We start from the raw sequence: 21,248 nt of genomic DNA, 5'->3' as shown, positions 1-21,248 counted from the left end.
CAACTCAGAGGGTGGACAGTGGGGAAGCCCTTGAACCTATTGGCAAAAACAGACCTTCTGAAGACGTGACGTGTGCCCCTCTGGTGCTGAGGGGGTGGAGTGGTTGGACTGGTGCCTATTTTGGGACCTGGCATTTTCAGCTGAAGTGAATGGACGCTGCACCGACAGCCTGGTTTCTACAACCGATGTGTTCCTGACCTACCGGCTGGTATTGCAGATCAAATGAACGGTGAGCCTGCAGTGTCGGTGGATAGGGGGTGATCCTGTGTGCCTGAACAGAACGAGGAGGGAGGCTGCTCGTGCTGGTGCGCCTGGACTGTAACATTTCACACGCAAGCGGGCCTCCTGCATGGACAATAATATGCGAGCACCCACATTTGATTCAAGTTCCGTGGTGCGTTGCCTTCTTCTAGGTGACTACATGGCGGGTACGGGTCGACTCCGCTCTGGTACTGGAGCTAAACCCCAGGTGCCGCGACCGGAACCTACGTCCCTAGATGACACTAAAATGGACGCGGTGTTGACAGCGGTGGAGCACATAGGCACCTCTCTGGAACAAGCTAGGACCTCGTTGGAGGGCAACATCGACAGGTTGGCTGGCGATCTCACCCTAGTACACACGGACAACCACAAGTTGGCAGATGGAACCCTCACACTAGAGGACCAACTTCACGACTTAGCGCCTAAATTGGACCAACTGGAGGCCTCATTGCAAAATGCTCTGGAGCGAATAGAGATGCTGGAGCGCCATGTGGAAGATGCAGAGGGTCGCACCAGGCGGAATAACCTTAGAATAGTGGGCCTACCTTGAAGACACAGTGGCCCCGGATGCAGTTGCTTTTTCTGAGTCCTGGCTGCGCGGGCTGCTTTATCTTGAGCGGGCCCACAGGGTTCCTACTAGGGCCATGCCACCTGGCACTGGCCCACATCCATTCCTCCTCCGGCTCTTACATTATGCGGATAGGGATATCATACTACGGACGATACGAACAGTACCTCCAATTAGAGTGCACAATGCCCCGGTTCTGATATTCCCAGACTACACCATGGCCGTACAAAAAGAACGGGCATCTTTCCTGGTAGTTAAACGCAAACTCCGCTCCCTCAACTTGTCATACTCTCTCTGCTATTCCCGGCCAGATTGCGGCGGTGGCAGACACTAAAAAACACTTCTTCAACACCCCAGAGGTGACATGGGACTGGCTGGAATCTTCGGAACTGGTCAAACTACGTGATTCTGTCATGCCTGAATTGGGGACTCGGAACCTGCAGCCCCGTAAACGTCAAAATTGCAAAAGGCGTGTAGCTACATCAGGGGAGGTGCGACATGCACCAGACACGGAACAAATTATGCAGGAACGCCGCTGTGCATTACAATCTGCAGCATCCATTAGTGTCCTCTCAGTAACTTCAGATAGCGAAGCAGACCCCACTGACTCTATTGGAGATATGAGCTCCTCCCCTGAGACATCCTCAGAACTTCGATTCTCCCCGGGCCCCGATGTGACGCCTCAGACAGCTGATGAACTACTTTGAACTAATTCACCGCCAACGCATCTCACCATACAGCAGTTTGTGGCTGGGTCAAAGATTGACTATCCTGGCCGGCTTCTTGTTGCGGATATGCTATGTAGCCACCTAGTGGCTGCTAGAAGTGTGGCTTCTTTGTGTCCCTTGTGCTGCACGCTGCGCCCTGCTGTAGCTGCTTCCCCACTTTCATGCTAGGTAAGGGGTCTCCGCCTGAGCGCTTCCACTTCTACAGCGCCTGGACTACCTCATATTCCCACTAGAGAGGGTTTCCCCTTTTCCTTACCTCAGAATTGCTTGTGCTCTATAGGCGTATCGCCTGGTTTGAGCAGACACCTGTTGTTCCTCCACCCTAATAGTATTCACTCCTGTTACTATTGGGCCTGTTATTGGCCCCAAGTTGTTGTTGAAATGTTCTGTATGGAGCCTGTGTCCACCTTGTCTGCCCCCTCCTTGGGACCCCGCTGTTATGCAGTTGTCTCTCTCTATCTCGCAGATTGGACCATCGTCTTTCCGTTTATTCACTGGCCCACCATGAACCCATTTAAATGTCTTACATGGAATGTGCGTGGCATACATTCACCAGCACGCCGATATTCCATCTATTCATACCTCAAAAGACATTCAATACACATAGCGTTCCTACAGGAAACTCATCTGACACAATCTGAAGTGGCTAGACTACTGCGCCACTGGCGTGGGCAGCTTTATGCAACAGGTTTCTCCTCTTATGCCAGGGGGGCTCTTATCTGGATTAAACCGGGCACCCCATTTATAGTTGATGACTATATTGCAGATGACCAGGGGTGTTACGTACTATTGCGTGGACGCCTCGCTGGCCGGGCTGTCCTGTTGGGATCTATATATGCCTTGAACACTGACCAAGCCTCCTTTTTTCATGCACTCTCTCCTCTTCTGGCACGATTGATCGACCTCCCCTGGTTGTTGGGGGGGCGACTTTAATTGTGTTCTGCACACATCAGTGGATCGGTCTTTCCCACCACTACCCACTGCTTCCACAGTTACAGCTGCACTGGCATTGCACGATTGGCTTCACCACTGGCAGATGGTGGATGTGTGGTATCAACGCAATCCCACTACTTGGAAATACTTGTTTTATTCTGCACCAAATCAATTGCATGTCCGCCTTGACAGGTTGGTGTGCACTGCTAACTTATACTCTGCGGTACAATGGTCTGACTATTTGGGCCGTACCCATTCGGACCATAACCCACAACTACTGCATCTGGGTTGGGACTCACTCTGCCCCAACATCCCCACTTGGAGATTCCATCCGTAACTCCTGGAGGATGCACCATTTAGGACCTCGCTAGACAAGGCAATCCTCAAATACTTTGACCACAATATGGGCACAGCATCCTCTGAATTAACTGAATGGGAGGCATTTAAGGTACTTATCAGGGGCCACTGTATGGGCAGACAGTGGAACTTATGGAAGTCTTTTGAGAGTGACTTGACTAGAGTGGAGGGATCCCTGATGGGATATGAATGTAAACAATCTCATTCTGCACCTGACCCACAGCAATTGACTGAGGCCAGAGCCGAGCGCATCTCCTTACTAGAGAGATTGTGCTGCCTAAATTATGCAGCTCATTCGGCTTGCACACATGCTCAGGCGGATCGTTCAGGTAAATTGCTGGCTTGGCTTATCCGCCAAGACCATGATCGAAGCCCCATTATGGCAATCCATTCGATAACTGAGGACATGCTTCATACCCCTCAGGAGATCCACTCTGAATTCACAGAGTACTATCTGTCACTTTATTGGTCTGCAGAGGTAAATGACCTGGAAACTAGAGTTGACTTTCTTTCGGCACTCACCCTACCCCGATTGTCAGATGATCAGTGGGCAGAACTTGAGGCACCCCTGACACTGGAGGAGGTGTGCGAGGGAATACGGGCCCTATCACAGGCAAAACGCCCTGCCTGGACGGACTCCCGTCTGAGTTCTACAAGTCTTTCACTGCGACGCTTGAGCACCGTCTTCTTTCTCTTTATTGCCGGCTTCACAGTGTGAGGCGCTGTTGGTGTCGCTCCCTAAGATGGGTAGGGATCCATCTGGGCTGGGCTCCTATAGGCCGTTGGCAATGCTTAGTACGGACTATAAAATTCTGGCTAGGATTATAGCAACGCATTTGGCACCCTTTCTCCCACAGTTGGTGCACTCAGACCAAAACGGTTTTGTGCCTGCATGGGACACCTCGAGCAATATCTGCCACCTTTTTAGACTCATGGAATATTCAAAGCGGGATTGTCCTCATGCAGGATGCCTAGTCCTCGATCTGGAGAAGGCCTTTGACTCCTTGGAATGGTCCTACCTGTTTGATTCATTGCATCGCTTCGGGTTGCGCCCATACTACCTACGCTTGACCCAATTGTTATATAATCGGCCATGCTCTAGGGTTAAAATCGGCACATATCCACCTGAACCGATCAAAGTGGGTAGGGGTACCAGACAGGGCTGCCCCCTCTCCCCATTGCTGTTTTCTCTGGCAATGGAGCCTTTGGCTGTGGAGTTCCGTAGGGCTGGGAAAGCTTGGGGCATCCCATCAGGTGATGGTTTGCAGGTTATTTCTTTTTATGCAGATGACCTCCTTTTGTACGTCCATGATATTGACAAAGTCCCTCCCGACATTGCAGACATCCTGAGCCGCTTTGCTGCTTTTTCCGGCCTCCATGTTAACTGGGCAAAATCATGCCTCTTCCCTTTTGACCCCGGGCTGTCGGACCCGAAACTAAGAATCTCTGGCATAGACGTCCCCTGGCAGCCAAGATCCTTCCACTATCTGGGCATATGGATATTCCACACAGATAGGGACCTGCATGATGGCAATCTCCGTGGGGCAGTGTAATCCATCCGATCTCAGGTGACCTTTTGGCAGACTCTGCCACTGTCGGTGGCCGGCAGGATTGTTCTCCTGAAAATGGTAGTCCTCCCCCGCCCTCTGCACTTCTTCTCCAATTTGCCTCATTATGTTCCAGCCGGTTTCTTTCGTGATTTGGAGCCTAGATTACGGGAATTCATTTGGAATTGGGGCCGATATAGGGTGGCGTCGAAGAGACCCTATTTGCCCTTTTCCCGAGGCGGCCTCTCGGTTCCAAATATGGAACATTACTATTTGGCCTCCCAGCTTCAGTGGGTAGTGTGCTGGCTAGTGATTCTTCAACTGATTGACACTGCAACCAATTACCCGCCCTGGACACTAACCCAGATTTCATATCTCTTTCACCCCCTCACTAAACTGCGGGCCCCTGCGGAGCTCCTGCTAAATGTAGCTCACCGCTGCTATCGCAGATCCCTACGCCTCACAGGTGACACTGTTTCCTATGCTCCAGCACTCGCGTTGCTGGATACACAACGTGGCGCGCGACTCACAACCACTACGGAATTTGGTCCTTGGCATGCAGCTGACATACATACTTTGGGTGATCTATACAGCGAGGGTGGTCTGATTCAGTTTACGGAGCTCTCACAGGAGACGGACTGCCACTGGGAAAATTTATTTTGTACAATTCATTGCTGCAGGCACTTTCACATGGATGGGGAGATATGTCCTCGGAACCCCCTATGCACCTGCTGGTGCAATACTTACAAGTTATGGAACAAGGCAAACACTTGATTTGTTGGTTCACTGATGCCCTCAGAGCACTTACAGCGGGACCGTCACTACCTTGCAAGCCACATGTGAGGGTGACCTAGAGAGACCCCTCACTGAGGCCATTTGGTCGGGGGCACTGTCCAGCCATACTAATGTCCCCCGCGACACCAGATTCCGTCTCATTCAATTTTACATACTCCACAGGGCTTACCTCACACCAGCCCTTATTAACAGGTATTTTAATCGAATGGACTCCGCTTGCCCTCGCTGCAGAGAAATTGGGGCGGACTTTCTCCACATGCTCTTGCCTTGCCCCTCCTTATAGATATAGGCCCTGATTTACACTTTTTGATGCAAACCTGCGTTAGCGCGGGTTTGCATCAAAACGTTTACTTCCGGCTAGTGCTATTCCTGGATGCCAGACAGGCATCACATTTAAGGAATTATGCTAGCCGGCGGTGAGGCCAGGTTAACGTCAAAATAAATGACGCAAACCAGATGGGACAGGCGTAGGGGAAGCAGGAGGTTGTGCGCCGAAGAATGGCGCTAGTCAGGCTAGAGACAGAAAAATGACCTTTTTGACGCACAACCCCCATGGACATGACTCCTGTCTTAGTAGCCAAGCCCAGGGGACTTATGTCCCCTGGGCATGGCCATTGGGCACAGTGCCATGTAGTGAGGCCCAAGTAAAGCCTTCCATAGCACTTTAAAAAAAGAAAACAAAAAACTTACCTGGACTTACCTGGGATGGGTCCCCCATCCTTATGTGTCCTCCTTGTGTGGGTAAGGGCGGGTGGGGGTGGGTGGGTGTCACTGGGGGCAGGAAAGAGCAACTGTGGGCTGCTTCATGGTCTCCGACCATGGAAATGAGCCCACAGATCCCCTAATGCCTGCACTGATCCAGTCGTAAAATAATGGTGCTAAGCAAGCTTAATGCCATTATTTAAGATCCTCCTCCTCCCGTGTGTGACTTTTGCACAGGAGGATAAATAAGGTGCTAAGGCGTTAGAGTCATTTTTTTCCCCAGAAATGCATACCTTGCATCTCATTTACACAAGGTAGGTTTTCACTTTAAGAAATGACATTAACTCCAATATTTTGATGCTAGACAGGTCTAGCATCAAAATATCAATATGGAGTTAAGTTTACAGCGGATTTGCATTAAAAAAAATTACGCAAATCCACGCAAACAGAGCATAAATATGCCCCATAGTATTTTTATTTTGACATTTAAGTTGATTGAGAAGCTTTGTTTATAGTGTATTGCTATGGGCCATATAATACATTTCTACTTGAGGAGAATGGTGGAAGCATGGTATCCATGGCCTATTGTGCTACTTCCTTTTGATGACCTAAGTGCATACTTTTTGATGTGAAATGTGTGGCGTACTATTTATTAAGTACCTTCCCATAGGTTTGTTTAGCCAAATATTTAGACCATTTATAACATTAACATGTATTTAATGTGTATTATATAAGTTTAATTTATTGATGTTGGTTACATTGTGAAATAGAGGTAGTCTTATGAATTGCATACCCATACCAAAAAAGTATTTTCCAACATGACCTTCATGCTTAAGATTTTAATGTTACTAGTGTGGTTTGACTCATATCATTTCATATACATCACAGCCAGTTGTATGACACCTTATCATATCCAATTCTGGGATTCAAGTGGCAGTGTTATCTACAGCGAGCAGTCAGAGGCTTCTCAGGGAAGCCAGTTTGGGGATACAGCAGAAGCAGAACTCAACACACAAGAAGTGATTGTAAAGCAGCATGATTCTCTTACAGTAACCACAAGTACATTATGTCACTATATGAAACAATACTACATAAAACTTCAAACATAGCAGATAGACTTTTGCAGGTGTGACGTTAAAACAGCTAAGGTTGACAGCTAAGGTTAATGGCCCTCCTCTCATACAAACTCCCTATCTTTGTAGGGTGGCACTTCATCCCAGTCATCAAATGGCCTATGCGACTTTACCAGTTGTTCTGTCTCACACTTATTCTCTGGGAAGGAGAAGGTTACAGTGGGCCTTGCTCTCACATTCTGTCCTCACCAAAGGAATTCTGGGCAGAAAATGATTTAGGGCGGATCCTGGGAAAACTAGCTCAGAACACAGAACAATAACCGCCAAAACCCTATATTTTTTCATCTGTATGCATCCAATAATATTGTGTTAGTCAAAACATATACATTGAGCCAAAAATTATAACGACAAAAAACATCTGTATATTTACCCAATGTGTGTTTTGGTCATTATTTTATCTTTTCAAAATAACTTCTATTATCCACATATTTACTTATTATTTGTGGAAAATAGTATTAAGTAGTGTAACAAATACTAATCAAACACAGCATAATTAAAGCTTTTATCTCAAAGTTGTACCAATCCTTCTACACAAACCTCAGGAAACTTCAACAAACCTTCCCATGTACGTCAATCATTCCTCCCACATATGCCAATTGTAACCGTAACATTAAAACATATTAAAAATAACAGATAGGGCACCACAAGAAGAAAATAAACAAACCACAGTTCTCAAATTATTGCTAATTAATGGCATCACAAGAAATACAAACATTTCTATTAATGTACATAGAATGATGCACTATCTTTTCACAAGGAGTCAATGTACGCTGATTTGTAACTTGCAAAATGTTAACCTTTCCATAGGAATGATAATAACAAATTGTTTAAAAAAAGAATCTTCTTGAAGTCCCTTGTATTTTTGTTAGATTGCGTAATCTTCTGGTCCCTACATTGTGCCAATGCCCTTTTCGGTGTAAAATCAAAGACAGCCAACTACTTTCTTCAGGGCACAATGAAACTAAGACTACAGAAAGGAGCAAGGGAAAGTAGCCAGGAAGGAAACCACCTATGGATCATGTGGAAATGTATAATGCTTAAGTTACTCTAAATAACATGAATCCCTATTCAATACAACTGGTATTCTCAAAACCAGAAACAGCTATGATAGATATTAAAACACCAACACGAAAGCCAACTATTACATGCATGTGTCATAACAAAATAAGTATAAATGTAGCACAGACCTCCATGAAAGGTGTGTAAAATCATAAAAACAATGGATGGTTGTGAATAGACATCAAGTATGTACCAAGATTATACACTGAATATCCTTTCCATGAATCTATTTGTACAAAACCTACATTTTGTCTCATGAGATGAACAGAACTATAGAAGAAAAAGGGCGTAACTGTCCCTTTATCAAAAGAATGTCTCTATAATGAATAACAAACTAATTAGTGACCACCCTGTTACAGGGAAGAAAAGCACATGGGGTGTTTTAGTGCACACCTTGCATACTTAGGGTTTATTGTAAAAGGCCTAAAATGATTCATGGATAGATAGCTGGTATAAACTAAAATAAAGATAAATCATGTGAAATTCCTCCAAAGCTATAAATAGTGAACCAAAAATAGTTCAGCTATATAAAGGAGCTCATTGTCCTAAAAAAATGCTGTGGGGGAGAAACTACTCCTTTTTCTGTAGTGATTGTAAAGGACTATCTTCTGTTACTCTGCATAATATGTGTTAGTAATAGATAAATTATAAGCATTAAGCTCTCTAAAAGGAGGATATAATGGTCCAAAATGATATAGAGATAGCCAACAGCATACATCCACTAGGATCTTAGACAGCTCATAAAATACATTCTATAGCATGTAATTCACTGCTTTTCAGGTAATGAATAAAAAATGTAAAACCTTTTTGAACAATGGCCATGAAATATTGAAGTCAAATATATCTCTCATGTTCAAACTGGACTGCAATAAGTATGTAGATCTTCAAAGTAAATTACAAAGTGCCAGGCATGACTGTATTTTGAGTGCTATAAGAACCTGACCTGACACAAATTTGTGACATGTAGGAGACACAAACACTTAGCCATTGGCCAAAATGGGAATTGCAGACCCACAATTTGAAAGTAGTATATATGTAATGCGAGAAGATGTACACAACCCTATTATCTGTACACCAAATAGGAGCTCCCAATGTGGCCTGTATCGATTAGGTGTAGCCAGGAAATGATAACTGCAACGCAATCATATACTGTATATAATGATTAACAAGAATCTCCAGAGCCCGGAGGATTCCATTGCAGTGATGACAGAATCTTGACTAGATAGTAGTGTGCCAAACTGGAAAGGCGCTCGGGGCACTAGAGGAAAGGTTGATACATATATTACTCCCTACCCTGGTATATGCTGTAAAAACATGTCAATTTGGTTCATCTGACTCATTTCCCGCAGCAAGAAAACAGGAAAAACTCATGCTGTATCATATTTCATTTCAGCAGGGACTCACATGGGCTGCAGTATAAAGATGGAACGAGAACTGTCTCACCAAAGCATGTCAATGATAAAAAATGAGAGTTGCCATGTTGGAGTGAATGAAAATAGGCTCTTGGGGTAAGTCAGACCTGCCCAGTCTCCCCCTGGACTAGTCAGGCATGGTGGAGCTTTCCACGGCACTCTGAGAATATGATTGATCAGGTAGGTCAGGATGGGAGGGACAGAGGGAGGGTTTTCAAGGTGCTATGAGGGTGTGGGTGGTCTCTTTGGCCGTTTGTCACACCCAGGTGCAAGGCGGAGCTAGATTTTCTCACACAGTCGCTAATGGGTAGGCCTGAGCTTTCTACAACATTTATTATCTTTTGAGAATAATTAAGTTAGATTATCAAGGCTACTGCCAATAGAGTAGTGCAAGCCTTAAAAATATTCCAGGAATAAGGGAGGGAGGATCTTCTACAGGAGAGCATTTGTAAACAAGCGTGGGTGGGTTTGAAATTCCCCAAAAGGGTGCCTTTGGAAGGTGTAGCCTGCACCTCCCCTATTGTTAGGCCCAAAAGACAGAAGAGCGTGACGAGGAGGCGTTTGCACTCCTTATCTCATTCTCATTCAGATGTGGTATCGGGACTGAGCCTGTGATGGTTTGTTCAAGCAGCAGTGGGCTGCTTGTGAATCAAGGAGGCACGCGTTTAAAGCAATGTACTGGGTCTGTGCTGCTGGACAGCGCCGCAGGCAGAGGGAGAGCTTTGTCCAGTAATGCTGCAGTGGCAGCTCATCCCCACCAGGTGGGAGTGTTTGGGCATGGCTCCTGAGGAGTCAGCAAGCTTACATAGTGGAAGCAGGCGAATAGTTGATTGGTCAGATGTGTCAGGAGTAGATTGGGGCTTGCATGGCATGTCTGATCTAATATGTCACAATTATTCTATGAGCATGCCTGCAGCCGAGTGGTGGCTGCACTGCACTTTAGAAGAATGACAGTATGGAGAAGCAGCCAATATGGTGGCACCCATAATAAACCAAGATGCTATTATTGTTATTGCCTCAGATGAGAATGAGTTGGCTGGAAGGATGGAGGAAAGGGTGCAACAGAGTTTTGACAGCCTGCAGCATGATGCTAGTGAGGAAAGCCAGGGCACTTCTCTGCAGATTATCCTGGGTTAGCCCTATGTTAACTAAAGTCTAGAGGAGGTATGTAGATAATAAGGATGTGATTGCAGCTTTACAGGTTGGTGAGTTCGGTAAGGAAATGGCAGGAAGACATTTTGAGGGCAGTGGGATAGCTGATTCTCCCCTTGCAGTTGGGGAATCTAGTGGACAGGCACAGACAGGAAGTCAGTTTTCACAGCTCAGGACAGCTGTTATTACACCTTGGTGTGGCTGGGTGGCCTCGGGAAACATGGTCATCTACAACACCTTGAAGTAGGTGCAAACCATGTACAGATGCGGGTGGAGGTCAGTTTATCCTCTGGTCACTTTTCTGAAGGGAGAACAGGCTCTGGAGCCACCTGCTTGACTTAGGGAGAAACTCTTCATGTGACAATGGATCCCATTGGTGGCAGAATGGATGACAAGCAGCCGAACCCCTAGCTGGACTCGTGGGTATTAAGGGCTCTGTAAAGGAATTATTGGAACACAATGAAGAAAGTGTTTTGGAGGAAAGGGAAATTATAGATGAGGCTATTACTACTTCTTTTGCGACTAATAAGGTTTCAGGGGGTGGGCAGCCAAGTAACCCAAGGAGGAGCATTGCTGGTTTTCAAAAGGAGGTCCTAAACATAGTCCAGCATGACTTTGGTGGAGCCCAGAACATCAAGCAGTATGCTGGTCTGCGTCCAATGGCCCCTACTGGGAAGGAAACAGTAGTTTGGAGTACATCTACAATGGTGGATAAGCAAAAAGTGGTCAGGGTGGTATCAGTGGCTGTTGGGGATAGTCCAGTTAAAATGTCAACAGGTGAACAGAAGCCTACTAGTAGTAAAGATACAGGTGTGCAAACTTCCACTGATAAGAACAAAAGTGGTTTGTTGGAAATCCAAAAAGAGGATGGTAAGTCTGACGGTCAAGTGGGGTCATCAGTGGGCAATGAGAATACAGGTAAGGAAGGAAGTAAAGTTACAGAGGGTAGTGTACAAAATAAACATTTTCCATAAATGGAAGTGTTGATGCCTTTGGGAGCACAATTCCCCAGCAAATGAAAGATAACAATTGAAATGTGAACTTGTGGACATTTTGTAAGCTATTACATAGAGAAGTACAAGCAAAAGAGGGTTCCAAAGAAGAGGAGTAAGAATTTGCCTGTAGACCTAAGGTTCCCACTACTTTCCTGATATTTGGGAGTGTGTACTGTGAGCGCCATTGAGAGCGATATCTAAATATATGGCCTTAAGCACCTCCTTGAGGTTGAGCAGGTGTTACTCCCAGCTGGAACTATAGACAGCAATGTTATCTAGATAAGCTTCGCAGAACGCATCCTTGCCAGCTAGGACCCGTTAAACAACCATTGGAAAGTAGCAGCGCATTTTTCAGTCCAAAGAACATGACCAGGAACTGGTAATGTCCCTCAGGAGTAGAAAAAGCTGATCTCTCCTTTCCCCCCTCGGTCAAGACGATCTATCAGTACCCTGACATCAGATCAAAGGTACTGAGGAACTGAGACCCCGATAGTCCACGCAGAACCTAAGCTCTGGCTTGGCACCTGGAGCAGCAGCCTTGTGAACCAACACCACTGGGCTGGACTAGGGACTGCTGGACTTCTCAATGACCTCAAGAGCCAGCATCTTGGCAACTTCCTCCTTGATGCTGAACCTCACCTTATCTGACACTCTGTAAATGTTATTCTTTACAGGGGGACTGTCTCCTTTGTCAATATCATGGTGTGTGAGTCCACATGTGAGGGAAGACAGGAAAGAGAGGTGTTTCAATAATTGGTAGCAGTCTGCCCACTGCTATAGGGTAAGGGAGTCAGAGAGATTGACACCCTCCACTGACCCATCACCTTCTTGGCAGAGAGGAGGTTGGGTAGAGGCTGTAGGAAAGTACCATCTTGCCTGGCATGTTACCCCCATATTTCACTGTATATATGTTGTTTTAGTCTATGTGTCACTGGGACCCTGCCAGGCCGAGCCCCAGTGCTCATAAGTATGTGCCATGTATGTGTTCCCTGTGTGATGCCTAACTGTCTCACTGAGGCTCTGCCAACCAGAACCTCAGTGGTTATGCTCTCTCTGCTTTCCAAATTAGTCACTAACAGGCTAGTGACTAAATTTACCAATTTACATTGGCATACTGTATACCCATATAATTCCCTAGTATATTGTACTGAGGTACCCAGGGTATTGGGGTTCCAGGAGATCCCTATGGGCTGCAGCATTTCTTTTGCCACCCATAGGGAGCTCTGACAATTCTTACACAGGCCTGCCACTGCAGCCTGCATGATCTAATGTCCATGTTATTTCACAGCCTTTTACCACTGCACTTAAGTAACTTATAAGTCACCTATATGTCTAACCTTCACCTGGTGAAGGTTGGGTGCAAATGTACTTAGTGTGTGGGCACCCTGGCACTAACGAAGGTGCCCCCACATCGTTCAGGGCAAATTCCCCAGACTTTGTGAGTGCAGGGACACCATTACACGCGTGCACTGTACATACGTCACTACCTATGTACAGCGTCACAATGGTAACTCCGAACATGGCCATGTAACATGTCTAAGATCATGAAATTGTCACCCCAATGCCATTCTGGCATTGGGGGGGGGGCAAATTCCATGATCCCCCGGGTCTCTAGCACAGAACCCGGGTACTGCCATACTGCCTTTCCGGGGTCTCCACTGCAGCTGCTGCTGCTGCCAACCCCTCAGACAGGTTTCTCCCCTCCTGGGGTCCAGGCAGCCCTGGCCCAGGAAGGCAGAACAAAGGACTTACTCTGAGAGAGGGTGTAACACCCTCTCCCTATGGAAATAGGTGTGAAGGCTGGGGAGGGGGAGCCTTCCCCAGCCTCTGGAAATGCTTTGATGAGCACAGATGGTGCCCATCTCTGCATAAGCCAGCCTACACCGGATCAGGGATCCCCCAGCCCTGCTCTGGCCCGAAACTGGACAAAGGAAAGGGGAGTGACCTCTCCCCTGACCTGCACCTCCCAGGGGAGGTGCCCAGAGCTCCTCCAGTGTGTCCCAGACCTCTGCCATCTTGGAAACAGAGATGTCTGTGGCACACTGGACTGCTCTGAGTGGCCAGTGCCAGCAGGTGACGTCAGAGGCTCCTTCTGATAGGCTCTTACTTCTCTTGGTAGCCAATCCTCCTTCCTAGATAGCCAAACCTTTTCTGGCTATTTAGGGTCTCTGCTTTGGGGATCTCACCAGATAACGAATGCAAGAGCTCATCAGAGTTCCTCTGCATCACCCTCTTCACCTTCTGCCAAAGGATCGACCGCTGACTGCTCAGGACGCCTGCAAAACCGCAACAAAGTAGCAAGACGACTACTAGCAACCTTGTATCGCTTCATCCTGCCGGCTTTCTCGACTGTTTCCAGATGGTGCATGCTCTGGGGGTAGCCTGCCTCCTCTCTGCACAAGGAGCTCTGAAGAAATCTCCAGTGGGTCGACAGAATCTTCCCCCTGCAACCGCAGGCACCAAAAGACTGCATCACTGGTCCTCTGGGTCCCCTCTCAGCATGACGAGCGTGGTCCCTGGAACTCAGCAACTCTGTCCAAGTGACACCCACAGTCCAGTGACTCTTCAGTCCAAGTTTGGTGGAGGTAAATCCTTGCCTCCCCACACAAGACTGCATTGCTGGGTACTGCGTGATTTGCAGCTGCTCCGGCTCCTGTGCACTCTTCCAGGATTTCCTTCATACACAGCCAAGCCTGGGTCTCCCACACTCTAACCTGCAGTGCACAACCTTCCGAGTTGTCCTCCAGTGTCCTGGGACTTTGTGTGGGCTCCGGTTTCACTCTTCTTCCAAGTGCCTGTTCAGGTACTTCTGCTGGTGCTGCCTGCTTTTGTGAGGGCTCCCTGACTTTCTGGGCCCCCCCTCTGTCTCCTCCTCCAAGTGGCGACATCCTGGTCCCTCCTGGGCCACAGCAGCACCCAAAAACCTCTACTGCAACCCTTGCAGCTAGTAAGGCTTGTTTGCAGTCTTTCTGCGTGGGAACACCTCTGCAAGCTTCATCGCGATGTTCCTAGCTCTCTTCTTTCTTGCAGACCAGAGGTGGCAGCTTCTTTGCACCCTAGGCTGGCATTTCCTGGGCTCCTGCCCACTCTCGACACTGTCGCGACTACTGGATTTGGTCCCCTTGTCTTACAAGTACTCAGGTCCGGAAATCCACTGTTGCTGCATTGCTGATGTTTGTTCTTTCTGCAGAATCCCCCTATCACAACTTCTGTCCTCTCTGGAGATAGTATGTGCACTTTACACCTACCTTTCAGGGTCTTGGGGTGGGCTATTTTTCTAACCCTCACAGTTTTCTTACAGTCCCAGTGACACTCTACAAGTTCACATAGGTTTGGGGTTAATTTGTGGTTCGCATTCCACTTTTGGAGTATATGGTTTGTGTTGCCCCTATACCTATGTGCTCATATTGCAATCTACTGTAATTTTACACTGCTTGCAATATTTTTGTTGCTATTACCTGCATAATTTTGGTTTGCGTACATACATCTTATGTATATATCTTATCCTCATACTGAGGGTACTCACTGAGATACTTTCGACATATTGTCATAAAAATAAAGTACCTTTATTTTTAGTACTTCTGTGTATTGTGTTTTCTTATGATATTGTGCATATGACACTAGTGGTATAGTAGGAGCTTCACATGTCTCCTAGTTCAGCCTAAGCTGCTTTGCCATAGCTACCTTCTATCAGCCTAAGCTGCTAGAAACACCTATTCTACACTAATAAGGGATAACTGGACCTGGCACAAGGTGTAAGTACCTCTGGTACCCACCACAAGCCAGGCCAGCCTCCTACAGAGGCTCACTCTCCTCTTCCACTCCCTCATCTCTCACCAGAAGCAGGTTGACTTCAGACCTCTCAAAATGAGGCTTCAGTCTGTTCTGATGGAGCACCCTTAGGACTTTTCTAGGGGTATTGAGGTCCACTGAGTAAGTAGCCTCCCCCTTCCACTCCTTGATCCCGAATGGGTCAGTCCAGTGGTCCTGGAGAGCTCTAGGCTCCACAGGATCCATTACCCATACTTTGTCTCCAGATGAGAATTCTACCAGGGTCCCCTTCTGGTCATACCACTGCTTCATCACCTCTTGACTGGCCTCAAGGTTGTTCTTTGCCTGTTCCCAGAAGCATTGCATCCGGTTGCAGAGGGCCAGCATGTAACTGACCAGATCCTGGGAGGGTTTCCTGGGAGCTTTCTCCCACCCCTCTTTCACAATGCTTAGTGGTCCCCTGACAGGGTACCCATAGAGAAGTTCAAAGGGGCTGAACCACACCCTTTCTGGGGCACTTCTCTATACGCAAAGACAAGGCATGGCACGAGGACGTCCCACTTACACCTCATGGCCTCAGGCAGGCCTGTGATCATGCCTTTTAGGGTCATGTTGAACCTTTCCACAAGCCCATTGGTTTGAGGATGGTAAGGGGTGGTGAACCGGTAGAGAACCCCACCAGCATCCCACATGGACTTCATGTACGCAGACATGAAGTTTGTGCCTCTGTCAGACACAATCTCCTTTGGGAATCCCACATGGGTAAATATCCCTATCAGAGCTCTGGTCAAAATTGATGCAGTCACTGTCCTTAGAGGGATCACCTCTGGATAGCGGGTAGCATGGTCCACCAAAACCAGGATAAACCTGTTGCTTAGGGCAGTTTTGGGGTCCAAGAGACTAATTATGTTGATGCCCACCCTTTTATAAAGGGTGCCAAAGACAGGGAGTGGGACCAGGGGGGCCTTGAGCCTTTTCCCTGTCTTCCCACTAGTCTGGCAGGTTGGGCATGATCTACAGAAAGCATCTGAGGCTACCCGCATTCGGGGCCAATAAAAGTGGGTGACAAGCCTGGCGAAGGTCTTGTCTTGCCCCAAATGTCCTGCCAGGGGGATGTTGTAAGCCAATCCCAGTAGGAGGGCCTGGTTGCACTGGGAGACCACCAGCACACATGCTGTTCCAGCTTCCTGCACCTTAGGCTCACTGTAAAGGAGATAATTCTCCCAGTATGTATGGTGATCGCCAGAGGCTTTACCTGCTGCCTGGGCCATGGCCTGTCGCCACAACCTTCAAGTGTAGGGCACTCCTTTCTGTGATTTGCACAATTCCTCCCTGGTTGGCCAACCCTCAACTTGCCAGCCAGCAAGCTCAGGCAGGTTACCCAGGTGGACAATGTCCTCCCCAGTTGGCTCAGGGGCTTCCTCCTCTGGGACCCCGTTAACCACTGCGGGAACTTCTGGGACCGGTTTCCTGCGCCCCTTGTCCATTCCTTTTGCAGCTGTCTGGGCCATTGTTCCAGACTCCACATGCCCTTGACTCCCTTCCCGGGCAGCCATGGACCTTGTGGTCATGCAGACCTCCTCAGGCAAACCTAACATTTCCAGGTGAAACCTGAGCTCCACCTCCTTCCAGGTAGTATGCTCAAGGTCGTTGCCTAACAGACAATCTACAGGCATGGCAGGACTCACAGCTACTTTCAGAGTACCTGAGAACCTCCCCAACTCAAGGAGAATGAGAGCCACTGGTAGGTGACCCTCAAGATTGTCAGCGACTATGAGCTGGTGGAATGTTTTGGGGATGAGCTGCGCTGCTGATACCAGCTGACCCCTGACATTAGTCATGCTGGTTCCTGTGTCACGCAGAGCCTCCACCCTTTGCCCCTTAATGGTGACCCACTGCCTATTCTTGGAAGTATTGGCAGACATAGGGGCCTTTGGGCAATTTCCTCATGTCCCAGGGACACTAGGGTTACCTCTATTTGTCCCCCCAAGCTAACTGGCACCATCTCCCCTCCGAGTACTACACTGACCAACCCAGGTGTCTGCCCTCCAGTGGTGGGCTGTGTCCTCTTGGGAAACTGAGAGTCGCCCTTAGAATGTCCAGACTTGAAGCACCCTAAGCATTTGGGGAAAAACTTTCCTTTCTTCTAGTCAAAGAACCCTGGCTTTTTTTCAGAATCAGGCTTGGACTGGTTACCACCCCCCCTGGGATTTATTTTGGGGGCCTTTTGAGAACTCCTTATTTTTATGTTTTTCCCCCCACTATTTCTTCTGATGGGAACCCTGACCACCTTTGAGGCTGTCCCCCCCAGACACCTTTTTTGACACTATGGTGCTAGTTCAGAGGTCAGTCTCCTCAGCAAGCTTCCTAGGATCAGTCAGCTTACTGTCAATCAAGTCCTGGCGGAACTCTGTAAAGCAACCACTGACATATGCTCTCTCAGGATCAAACTATACAACCCCACATAATGATTTACTTTACTGCCCGCACCCATTCATTCAGTGCCTTACTAGAGAAATCAAAAAAGTCCACCCAAGTTTGCGTGGAAAGTTTGGTGCTGTCCCTGAACCTCTGACGGTACTTAGCACTGGTTAGCAGTGGTAAAGTGTGCAGAGTCCTAAAACCAGTAAAGACAGTGTCAAAAAAGTGGAGGGAGGCAGGCAAAAAGTTGTGTCACCACCCTAAGGCTGTCAGGTCTAACACCCAGGTAGAGGGCAAAGCTAAATTTTCTCACCCCGCCAATCCATACCACTTTTTATTTGGTTTACATGAGGATTGCTAGACATTTTGTTATGAATGTGTGCTTTTGTAGGGGGAGATTTTGGTTAAATGATTTAATTGCTGATGGCAGGCAGGTCTGGCATAGGTGGGTTTGAAAGTCAATTCTTGGGTTGAAGGGGGATCTGAATCAGAGCAATATGAAATCAGGTATATTGAGGAAGGATTTAAGGCATGGAGGGACAAGGGGAACAACTCGAGGCAGAGATCAGGGCTGAGAGAATCTGGATTTCGGTTTACAAAGATTTGGTTAGGAAGGGTAATTTTTGGGGGTAAGCTTCAGTAGAAGGGAGGGCTTAGGTCTTTCGGTGGTTTTATGTGTTAGTGAGGGGGGGCATTTTTGTAAGGCTTTGGCAAAAGTTGTTTGTAAATTGCCAGACCCGTTTTATTAAAGCAGCCTTTTACCCCTTTCTTGGTGAGAGAGTTGTGTTTGACCGTCTCGCCTAAAAAACTTTATTCACAATGAATGAAATGTCAAAAGATCATATATAAGTAGACGGAAGTCTAACAACTTTTATTGAAAAAAATAATAACTATCAAACAAAGTGAAAAGTTAAACTAATTAGTTATGTGGGTCCCTACGTAAAGATATAGAAGCACATGTCCATTTAATCACTTCATCTCAGCAGATCACAAAACGAGGATCAGATGCTAAAAATCAATAACAATATATATGTGGCCTAATGTATGGCACTTCAGACTACCAATATGCAAATACCATGATGTATAACATTAAAAAAACTAAAGGAAAGAAGAGGTGGACAAAGGAGGATTCTGTAACCCTTTTGAGTCCTCATTATGAGTTCCCTTGATGCCAGGTTTAGAGACCAAAATACAGTAAATACAATGATGGGCAGCATTTACATGCAAGTATGGGGTCCACCAGAAGCAGGTGATAATGTTAATGGTGGAAAGCCTAGAATGACAACATGTAATAATCTACTCATGAATGAGGTGTAGAATATAAATAGCCAGAACAAAATGTGGGATCCAAGTCCTCATAGAGTCCTCATTCATAGCAATCTCCCACAGATAAATTTTGTTGAGACCTCTTCTATATATGCCCAAAGTAAAAATCTAACGTACTTCTCTCTTTTTGCAATATTCATTGTCATTCCTTCCTCTGACTGATCGTATTTTTTTAAGAAAAGTCTATGTGAGATTTTTTTCTGTGTGTCCAATTGTGTCCAATGTTAAACCAAGATGCAGAATTTCTTTTATTGCTTTTAGATGATTTCTATTCGATATATCCCACTCTGAATTCATGACTGGTTTCTCCTCTGTATCTCATCTGCATGGACATAAAATGAGATAGACAGCATTAAATGATCTACAGTTAGGCATGTCTTTCAAGGAGATTTTCCTGCCTCCAAAGGCAATTTGATTAGAGACAAGAGCTCCTTCACACGTGTGACAAGATCCATACTTTCGAATGTCACTTATCAGATTTTAACCAGTGTTGGATTTCTGACAGTTGTTGTTTATGTTGTCCACTTTGGATTTAATTAACTTGTTTCGGAGACTGCAGTTCCACCAAAACACAAAGATAGGTTTGGGTAAGATGCCATTTTCTATGTTAGTATTGAAACCCTATGGGTTTAGAGAAATTTCATAATCATTCATCTTTATTTTGGTTTATACCAGCTATCTACCCACAAGTCATTTTGGGCCTCTAACAATCAGCTCTAGGGGCCTCTCTTACAAGGCCCTATTGACACACTGAGCCACTGAAGCATCATTTTTGTATGCTCCATGGGTGTAGTGTGCCAGCCCATATTTATAAGACTATGCAAAGCCACCTTTGTGGAATCTGAATAGAATAGAATCTGAGGCAGTCCCATATTTACGAGACTGGGAATGCATCAGATTCCTATGCCATCTCAAAGGTGGCTCTAAAGTAACTCAATATTGAGAAACAACATTATTTCTCCCTGTTTAATCCTCTTTCAATGTGAGCTGCATTCTGCAGCACACATAAAAAGAAAAAAACACCATTATTGATTGATTATGTGAAGGAAGATGTGCCTTCCTGCACATAAACAATCATCCCTGCAAAACATGCACCCTTGCATCATGGTGCAAGGGTGCCTGTGATTGCGCTAAGCAGCAGTTTGCGTGCCAACACTGAGCAATGTACAGGAATGCATCGTATTTATGTAAATATGATGCATCCCTACACTCAAAATGATGCAGCACGATGCAGCCAGCTGACTTGAAGTGCCACGCTGTGTTATTTTATTGTAAATGAGGCCCTAGGTATGTAATGTGTGCACTAGACGACTCCTAGTGTTCTTTTTTATTTTACCTGGATGGTGGCTAATCAGCTAGTTATTTATTCTAGAAGCATTCTTTGGATAAAGGTAGAGTTATACCCTTCTTCAGTAGTTGTGCTGATCTCTTGAGATGAAATGTAGGTTTTGTATAAATACATGTATGTAGAGGATATTCAGTGTATACCCTTGGTTTATACTTGATTTTCTATTCACCACCATCCATTGTTGTTTTTTCTCATGACTATATACACCTTTGGTGGAGGTCTGTTGGTATGTACCACGTTCATTTTTATTTTACTATGACGCTTTCATGTTGGTAATAGTTGGCTTCTGTGTTGATGTTTTTTCTGGTTCTGACTACACCGGTTCTATTTAATATGGGTTTATGTAACTTGAGTAACTTGAGCTTTATGTATTTCCATATGATCCAAGGGTGATATGCCTTCTAGGCTCCTTTCCCTTGCTCCTTTCTGAGGTCTTAATTTAATTGTGCCCTGAAGAAGGTGGTTGACCGTATTTGGTTTTACTCTGAAATGTGCGTTGGTGCAAAGTGGGACAGGAAGATTATGCAATCCAAAGCAAATACAAGGAACACTAAAAGGATTCTTTAATTTTAAGAGTTTATTATTATTTTTTCTATGGAAAGGTTTCAATGTTGAAAGTCACAAATCAGAATACATTGACTGCTTATGAAAAGATAGGTCATAAGTCTATGTGCAATAATAGAAATGCTTATATTTCTTGGGATCTCACTAATTAGCAATAATGTGTATGCTGTGATGTG

The sequence above is a fragment of the Pleurodeles waltl genome, chromosome 10 (genome assembly GCF_031143425.1).
Source record: "Pleurodeles waltl isolate 20211129_DDA chromosome 10, aPleWal1.hap1.20221129, whole genome shotgun sequence".
Taxonomy (NCBI): domain Eukaryota; kingdom Metazoa; phylum Chordata; class Amphibia; order Caudata; family Salamandridae; genus Pleurodeles; species Pleurodeles waltl.
The sequence above is the reverse complement of the archived record's forward strand: the minus strand, read 5'-3'. Positions refer to the sequence as shown.